The sequence below is a fragment of the Pleurodeles waltl genome, chromosome 11 (assembly GCF_031143425.1).
Source record: "Pleurodeles waltl isolate 20211129_DDA chromosome 11, aPleWal1.hap1.20221129, whole genome shotgun sequence".
Classification (NCBI taxonomy): Eukaryota; Metazoa; Chordata; class Amphibia; order Caudata; family Salamandridae; genus Pleurodeles; species Pleurodeles waltl.
In genome coordinates, this window is record NC_090450.1 from 826444575 (window position 1) to 826453125 (window position 8551).

The window sequence follows — 8551 nt, forward strand, 5'->3', positions numbered from 1 at the left end:
AGATTTTAAACAATAAGGAGAGGATCAGGCGAAAGGAGTCGAAATCTGGTACTCTCATCCCGTTCTTGACTCCAAGTTCGCATATTGCCCCCAAACCACAAACTGTTACGTCACTTCATCAGGCATCAGCCTCCCAAGGCCCTACTAATATTGGTAGTTCTTCTTCCCCATCTGCAATTCATCTCGATCCTGAAGTACCAGACAATATTACACATTTCTCAATTCCTTGTTTTAACCGTTTTTTCTCTCTGACCCCCCAAGTTCTGGAAAATCCTATGTCAACCTCTACGACCTTGCCATATACGGAGAGTGTTCCTTCACTAAATGACTTGCCAGCATTAGTGGTTAGTCTTAAGAGCGAAATAGGCGAGCTGAAATCCTTACTGTTTGAAATTACTACTCTTCTCAAAGGTAAAATTCTTCTCCCTATTGGTGAGCCCAAACCAAACTCTACAACATCCAACCACTCACACGTAAAAATTGTTTCTTCAACTGAGTCCCTGCCACCGCCATCAAGCACAGCAGCCTTTATGGAAGGGCAGCAGTCTTACAGCCAGAATATGTCCTCTTTTGAACGCAACACTCCTCCTTCCTTTAATGTCCCTCTCAAATGGGACACTACTAAAGCTTCCCGTCAAAACTTTGACCCAACGAAGAATAATTATATATATATGTGTAATGTTCCACCTCTGCCCCCAAATACACGAGAAGACAAAGCCTCACTAGCCAATAAGGCCACGCACTGGCTGAGACACGTTAGAGGCTGTGGCTCAGTCATCCACGACGACATTTTATCTGCCGAACGAGCGAATGGCCTTCCAGGTTGTCGAGACTTCATAAAACTCAATTTCAAAAACTCCCATCTGGTAAAAGGTCTTCTAGATATGGAAGCACGCAATATAAATAGGAAGCCATCTGCTATTTCTCTCAGTGCCAATCGACCCACCGATGGTTATATGAAGCCGAACCTCCTCCCTAGAACAGCCAGCTGGGTCTCGAGCCGTTCTATAGACCATCGAGATTTCAGGCCATTAGGCCATCAGGCCCCAAAAGGTGTACCATCTGACCCTGTCCCAAACACCAGCTCCGGCCCTACTTCTAGTGGCCAATTAGCACCTGATTTCGATCTCCAGGGGGCCATCTCCGACATCGATTGACTATACTGTACTAATTCCTGCATCCCCATTCCTAGCTTAGACCGACGGGCTACAGGTTCTTCACCCTATCCACTTAGCCCAGGTGTTGCTTCCCCTCTGGGTTCACGACTCGTTAATATCAATCAATTTACAAGTCCGCGTATGAAGAAGTTTATTGACAGCAACCTTCCAGACGACACTCTCGTGAAACCAAGCTGCTCTATTGCCCAGACACCAGCAAAACTTTTGTCCTGGAATGTGGCTGGCATCAATGGCAAACTTGCAGACATTGAGTGGGGGGTATTTGTTGAAAATTTTAATGTATGTATGTTCCAGGAAACATGGGCCAAAAACTGCACATATAGACAGGGGTTTAGTTCCTTTTTTAAACCGGCTATGCCGTCTTTAGCAGGTAGGGCAGTAGGGGGCTTATGTACTTGGGTAAAATCGACAGAGGTGGGAGGAATAAAGGAGATATACGTGGACTCCCATGACATTTTGGCTATTGCTATCCAACCAATCTCAGGCTCCCCCGTTCTCTGTATAAATATTTATAGCAGGCCGAGACCCTCCAATAATTGCTCTACTATCATTGAGCTTTTAAATACTCTTATTTCAGACTTTCGTCTTAAATATCATATTATAATAGCAGGGGATTTTAATGTTCAGCTTGAAATCAATTTAGATCTTATAGAGGTCATGCAACCTGAAGATAGTGTTTGGAACATTCCTCCCTATTCCACTCAGCAAAACTCATACAAACCTTGCGCTAGGGCAATGCAGGTAATAGATCTTATGATATCACATGGTCTCCGTCTTGGCAATGGCCGTTTCCCAGCTGACACCCCAGCAAGACCAACCTTTTTCAGGGGTTCCTATAGTAGTAAACTAGATTACATTTTTTTTGATTTAAGAGTTTGTCACTACATACTAGATGTGGAAGTGGGCAATCCATACACTAGCGATCATGCCCCTCTACAGATTACGTACAAGAGACCTCTTCTAGCAGGAGCTGTATTTCCTTCTGTTTTACCTGCTGTTATGGAGTTGTCTAGCAATAGGCGCACAGTAAGATGGGACTCCTTTGAGAAATCGAACAAGCTCCGAGAAAAACTGTGTGATCTAATTTCTTCCCACCAGTTATTTGACCATAGTCTTACTTTTTCTCCAATTGAAGTTACGTCCCTTCATTTGGACCTTTTTACTACCCTGAAAGAGCTGTTTTCTAGACGCCCAAGGCCGCTGACTAACTCCTGCCCCCAACCCTGCTCCAAATGGTTCAAGAAGAGGTGTAGAGAGGCTAAAAATACCCTGGTTAGCGTCTTAAGGACAAAGGACAGACTAGGTATCATCAATGCTAGACGTAATTATGCTTTTATATGCAATAAGAGCAAACATGAGCATGAAGAGGAGCTCTGGAGTGACCTACTTGAGGCAGCTAGAGCTCATGACTCCAAACAATTTTGGATTTTGGTATCTCGTAGTGATCAGAACCGAACCCCTTATTTGGAGTCTCATATTACTCCTGATGCCTGGCTTTCCCATTTTAAAGAACTGTACGGCTCTCCATTGGCCCTTGATGCCCCAAATCTTGGACAGCTGACAACATCTTATTCACCCGCGTCCTCTTTGCCCCTCTTTACACTGAACGAAACCGCCCTGGCCATCACAGCCCAAAAAGCAGCAAAGGCCCCTGGGTCGGATGGGATTCCTTTTGATATGTTTAAAGCGGACCTGAACACCTGGAGCCCGTATATTAATAGGCTTTCTAATGCCATTTTGATTAAAAGATCCTACCCTGACTCATGGAAAGAGGCTATTATCGTGCCTATCTATAAGAAAGGAGAGAGGAATTCCCCGGGAAACTACAGACCCATCAGCCTCCTTGACAATCTCCAAAAAATATTTTGCCACCAATTGTTGAGCAGGCTGAGTAAATGGATAGTGGATAACCAAATTTTAAATCACCTCCAAGCGGGCTTCAGAGAAAAAATCAGCACAATAGACCAGATATTTCGCTTTATCTCTATTAAATGGAAAGTTGTCGATGTGAATTCAGGCCACCTATTTGTAGCTTTTGTTGACTTAAAATCAGCTTTCGATTTGGTACCTCGCAATAAACTATGGGAGGTCTTGTCTAAAATGGGAGTCCCTTGCCCTATTTTAAATATCATTAGAGATCTCTATACTGGAAATTATGGTAGAATCAGATGGGGCCAGCATGGCGAACTAACTGAAAAATTTCCCACTGTTCGTGGTGTGAGGCAAGGTTGTGTACTCGCCCCTACCTTATTCCTCCTTTTCATAAACGCATGCATTCCGTATCTTATGGAGTGCTCCAATGACGCCCCCAACATAGGAGGGCAGAAGATCCCCTGCCTCCTATTTGCTGATGACACCTTGTTGATATCCCAAACAGCCACAGGTCTCACAATCCTGCTTTCAAGATTTATTACCTTTTGTAATGACCACGGCTTGGAAATCAACCGATCAAAAACTAAGTGTATGGTGTTTGGGGATAAAAAAGGTAGGATGCGGCGCCCCATTTATTTAGAGGGCGCCGCATTGGAAAGAGTTGGCGATTTTGAATATCTAGGCCTGAAACTAGAAGACTCGCACAAATGGCATTCTCATCTTCAGAAAGCAAATGTCCGCTTGAAACAACGGACGAGCGGTGTCCTAAGATTTAGCAGCTAGATCTCCCAGCTTTGCCGTGACACCCGCAATTGAAATTTACAAATCACAAGCAAGGGGGGGAGCCCTTTATGGAGCCGAGCTGTGGGGCCACTGTAATCTAGATGATCTGATAAAAGTGGAAAACTCTTTTTTAAGGTCCCTGCTAAGAGTTCCTTCTAGCACCCCAATGCTCCCCATTTGAATGGACCTAAACTTGCCTCCCATTTGCCAGATTGCTGCGCTTAGGCCCTTGTTGTATTGGATCCGTCTATGGTCATTATACTCTCTTATTCCCTATAGATGTGGGCTAGTCAACCTGATGGCCAATAATACTAGTCCAAAAATCAAGTGGTGTGTGTATGTAGAAGGGATTTTCACACTACTTGGCTTGGGGTCTTACTGGAAGGATCCGCTATCCATTCCAAAAAACGCAACACAGACACTGAAGGATGCGTTTTGGCTCCATGTGCATCTTTCACAACTGTCTGCTGTCTCACCATCATCCATGACGGGCAGTTTCTTACAAATAAAATGCCATTATGAATCTGCGCAATACATGGACATAGTTCTCTCTCCACGTGCACGAGCATTGTACATTAGATTTAGGGTAGGTTCTCTCCCTTTGCGCATCTTAACACATAAATGGGCCAACACTAGCTGCACTTCGAAGATGTGCCCAATGGGTTGTGCCAGGGAAGAATCTTTTACCCACATTCTCTTTCAATGTCCTGCATACCAAAACCAGAGAGCTCGTTGGATTATCCCCTTGTGTAGGAAAATGGGTTTTAAGAACTGTCCACTGGCCGTGAGAATTTTTCAATCTGATCTATCCGTTCTAGTGGTTTGTTGCCTGGCAAAATACTTAGATTCCATCTGGCACTGTAGATTGAACATGCTTAAAAAAATAGAGGTAAACTCGACCATAGATGTGGGGAGCGGTTGTTGATGAACTCATTAGTGAATTTTAATGCAGGCACCTTTTACCTTTTACTGCTTAAAGTATTTTTATGCCTAGACTTTTTTTTATATATATATATATATTTTTTTTCTTTTAAGCAGAAATGTCTTCTTATATTTAATATGACCGGCCAAGCCTGTATCTGATTTTCAATATTTATCATGCAAACTTTTTGTATTCCTACATGATCTTTTAATATGGTTTGACATTTTTAAAGGAAGAATTTTTATGGTTAATATATACACTTTTAATATTTAAAAACATTTTTAATGTATGGATATTCTTATATTCTTAAATAGAAATGTTTCCTTTTGTGACATGTTCGGTTAGGCTTGTATTTGAATCTTGATGCCCAACATGCAAATCTTTGCACCATCACATGATTTTATAATATGGCTCGAACTTCCAGAAGGAAAACTCCCATGATTAACATCTTTTTATGTAGTTCAACTTCTTATGTTCCAAATCTTCTGTTTATAACTTGCTGCTTTGTAAAACTGTGAATTGTGGTGTGCTTTTATGGTATTTACTTTTACCGAAATAAAGCTGACGAACGAACGCATTAAATTGCAGATTAAGGATGTTTCCTAAAGATAAAAGGAAACATGGTGACATATAGGCACAAGGAATGTTGGCTACAGTCATGGGACATAATTCTACTCAATGGACATTCCCCACCTACCAAGGGAACGTAGTTTGCTACATCTGCAAACCATTAGCCATGTAAGCCATGTCACATCTATGCTGGACACAAACACATCACAGATTACAGTGAGGAACAAGCACCCACCATACACTGAAGATAACTTGCTTCTGGATGTCAGATGTCTATATACACATATGCCCAGACACATGGCAGAGGACAGTGATCCATAACCCACTCACCTTTTGTCTGTGACTTTTATGGGAAGTTATCTGTGGGTCAGAAATGACACCCACTACAACAACAAAAAGTATGTGATTGATCACTGTACACAGTCATTTGTGGTCCCTGCAGAGAAAGTTGTTTGAGGATTCCCCCAGGTTGTACCAGGTTCCTGGTTCAGAAGGCAAGGTGCACCAGTTTGATACACATGACATGTCAACACAAGCAATCTCCCATCTACTGTATGACACATTAGTCATCCTTAATTGTCGGGGGAGCGGTCAGTACCCCACTCGATCACCTGGCAATGGGACAGGCAGGAAATTGCTGTCTTCTTACCCCCTTGTGGCTGCTGTGCTTTCCTCAAGTGCCCATCCAGCTCTGGGTAGGTCACCTCCAGAATGCAGGCCTTTATGGTGGGGGTCATGGTCTAACAGGCACCCCATCCACATTGGGAGGACAACCCCAGCTGGGCCTCCTCGATCTTCCAGGCCCAGCGTCTCAGGTCCTCCCGCCTCTTTCTGCACTGGGTGCTCCACCGGCTGTGAAGCCCTAGGGTCCGCACTTTCTTGGCGATGCCTCTTCGCATCACTTTCTTCTTATGGGTGTTGACCTGCATGGATGTAAAAGTCAAGACAGGAAATTATGTCCACAAGTCCTATTCAAAATGGCTGAGTCACATACATGCCAGTACGCAAAGCAATGGACATTCTTTTTTGCCCAAACTGCCCAAATACACCACATACCAGCCACTGGGACATGACTACAAAAACTTCCCAATCTGCAGACCAACCCACCACCCTGCTCAGGCCCCCCACTGACTAGGTAGGGCAACTGACATTTTGCGGGGCATGCTCTAGCAATCTGACTGAGATCTCAAGAACTATGGGACACATCATAGCTCTGTGGCTTCTGAAAAGTAGACTCCAAAGGCATTAATGTATCAAATCACTCACACGCTGTGAGGATGGTTCTCTGCAACATTTACTACAGACTACTGCCAGGGCATAAAATCAGACACCACACGTGGGCAACAATGAAGGGGTTGGCATGGTGGGTACAGAGGTGTCTAACATGTCCATGTGTGGAAATATGGACTAACAAATGCATCCCAATGCCACCTCAGTGGGTGGGGTTCTGTATCATGTACCTGTGCCGCAGAACATGCTTCTGGACATATGTGTTCATCCTACAGAGATGGCATCCAATAAGCAAAGGAATGCACTGTACAGTTTCTTCAATGTGACCAAACAAATGAGTCATATATTATTGGTTCCCAGGATTCAGCACACTGTCTGCACTGTGGGACCATCATGTATGCAGTAAGCCTGCACAGGACAGATTTGACCTGTGTGATGGTGGCAACAAGCTTGTGGGAGTAAGGGACCTGTCAGGGGTCAGAAACACACATTGACAGTGATGCCAAGTGCACGTTAATCAGAGATCATTGACTCTTTACTAAAACCATTTACATACACATCAGGGAAAACAACTCAATAAGCTGCATTTTAGCATAGAGCCTAGATTGGTTTACATGACAGAAAATACTGGGATACATGGAGTGGGCACAGTGTCACAGTTGCATAGTCAAAATGACTCAACACCAGCCTAGACTTGGACCCATACTGGGAGATACATTTGATAGGCTCTTGTCTCTGCAGGCTGAGCAGACAGAACCTACATGAAACTCCATTCCCATCACTTCAATGCATGACAGTACATCATGTAGCCAACATAAATTTGGCATGTGGTATTTATGTGGCAACCTGAAGGGCAGAGTAAGTCAGGATATGCCTTCTGAAAACCTGTTTAGTAAGGCCAGATGTGGTTTGAAATCTCAGTGGCAACATACACATAGTTCACTTTACACACACCTGACACATACAACATGAAAACACAACTCATGCTGTCATGCAAATATATGTGGTCTCACATTGACAACATCCATGTATCAAGTGATGTGTGGGGATGTGACCACCACTGGCAACAATGTTAGCCTATGACTGTGTCTGCCGTGGTTGCAACCGCCTACCGCCATGACGACTTCTGCCGGCGGTCGTTGGTGGTTCCTAATATCCAGTGGCGTAGGCTAGGCACCCGCCATTTTAGAGGCATAATTTGTGGAATGTGACTGACAAAAATGCATCACAACTCCGAAAATGTTGTTTATACCATTGATAAGAGCTTGTCTTGTCCTGTCATGGAGGTCCTTCGACTTGGTCACCATTTTTGTACATGCTAGGCACATAGGGCAACTTGCTTTGGGGCACAGCCTCCCCAACAAACATCATTTTAAGTCTTGGTACATCAAGTCACAGTCCGAGTGGCAGGTTTCATGCAGAAATTGTTGCTGTCCAGATAGATGATGTGTATACATTTATAGCAAAGCAAAGGGGAAACATGTTAATTTTGTGTAATTTATAGTGGTGATGTGTACTATGTATCATGTCCTCAACTTATGACATGATTTGTCACAGTTTGTCATCAACATGACTTATGTATGTTGCAAGGGACACATAGAATGATGGCTAAACTCATTACTTGTCCTACATAGGTACACAGGGAGCGGAAGGATCGGACATCCTCCTGTCTACCGTCCACGGCGAGACCTTCAGGCCATAGTAGAAAGACACATTATCCAGATCTACTCTCTGAATAGGCAAACAATTGTGGATCTCTGTCATCAGTTGGAGCCAGATCTGATGCCTGTCATTCGTCATACAAATAGCATGACACCCATTACACAAGTCATGGCAGTGTTGTACTTCCTGGCCACAGGGTCCTTCCAAAATACAGTGGCCCAATCTGCTGGGATGCCCCAGCCTATGTTCAGTCTTTTTTTGAAGGATGTACTCTCAGCAATGTTAAAACACCTGGACAGCTACATCTGGTTTCCTCAACGTGAGGATTTTGCCC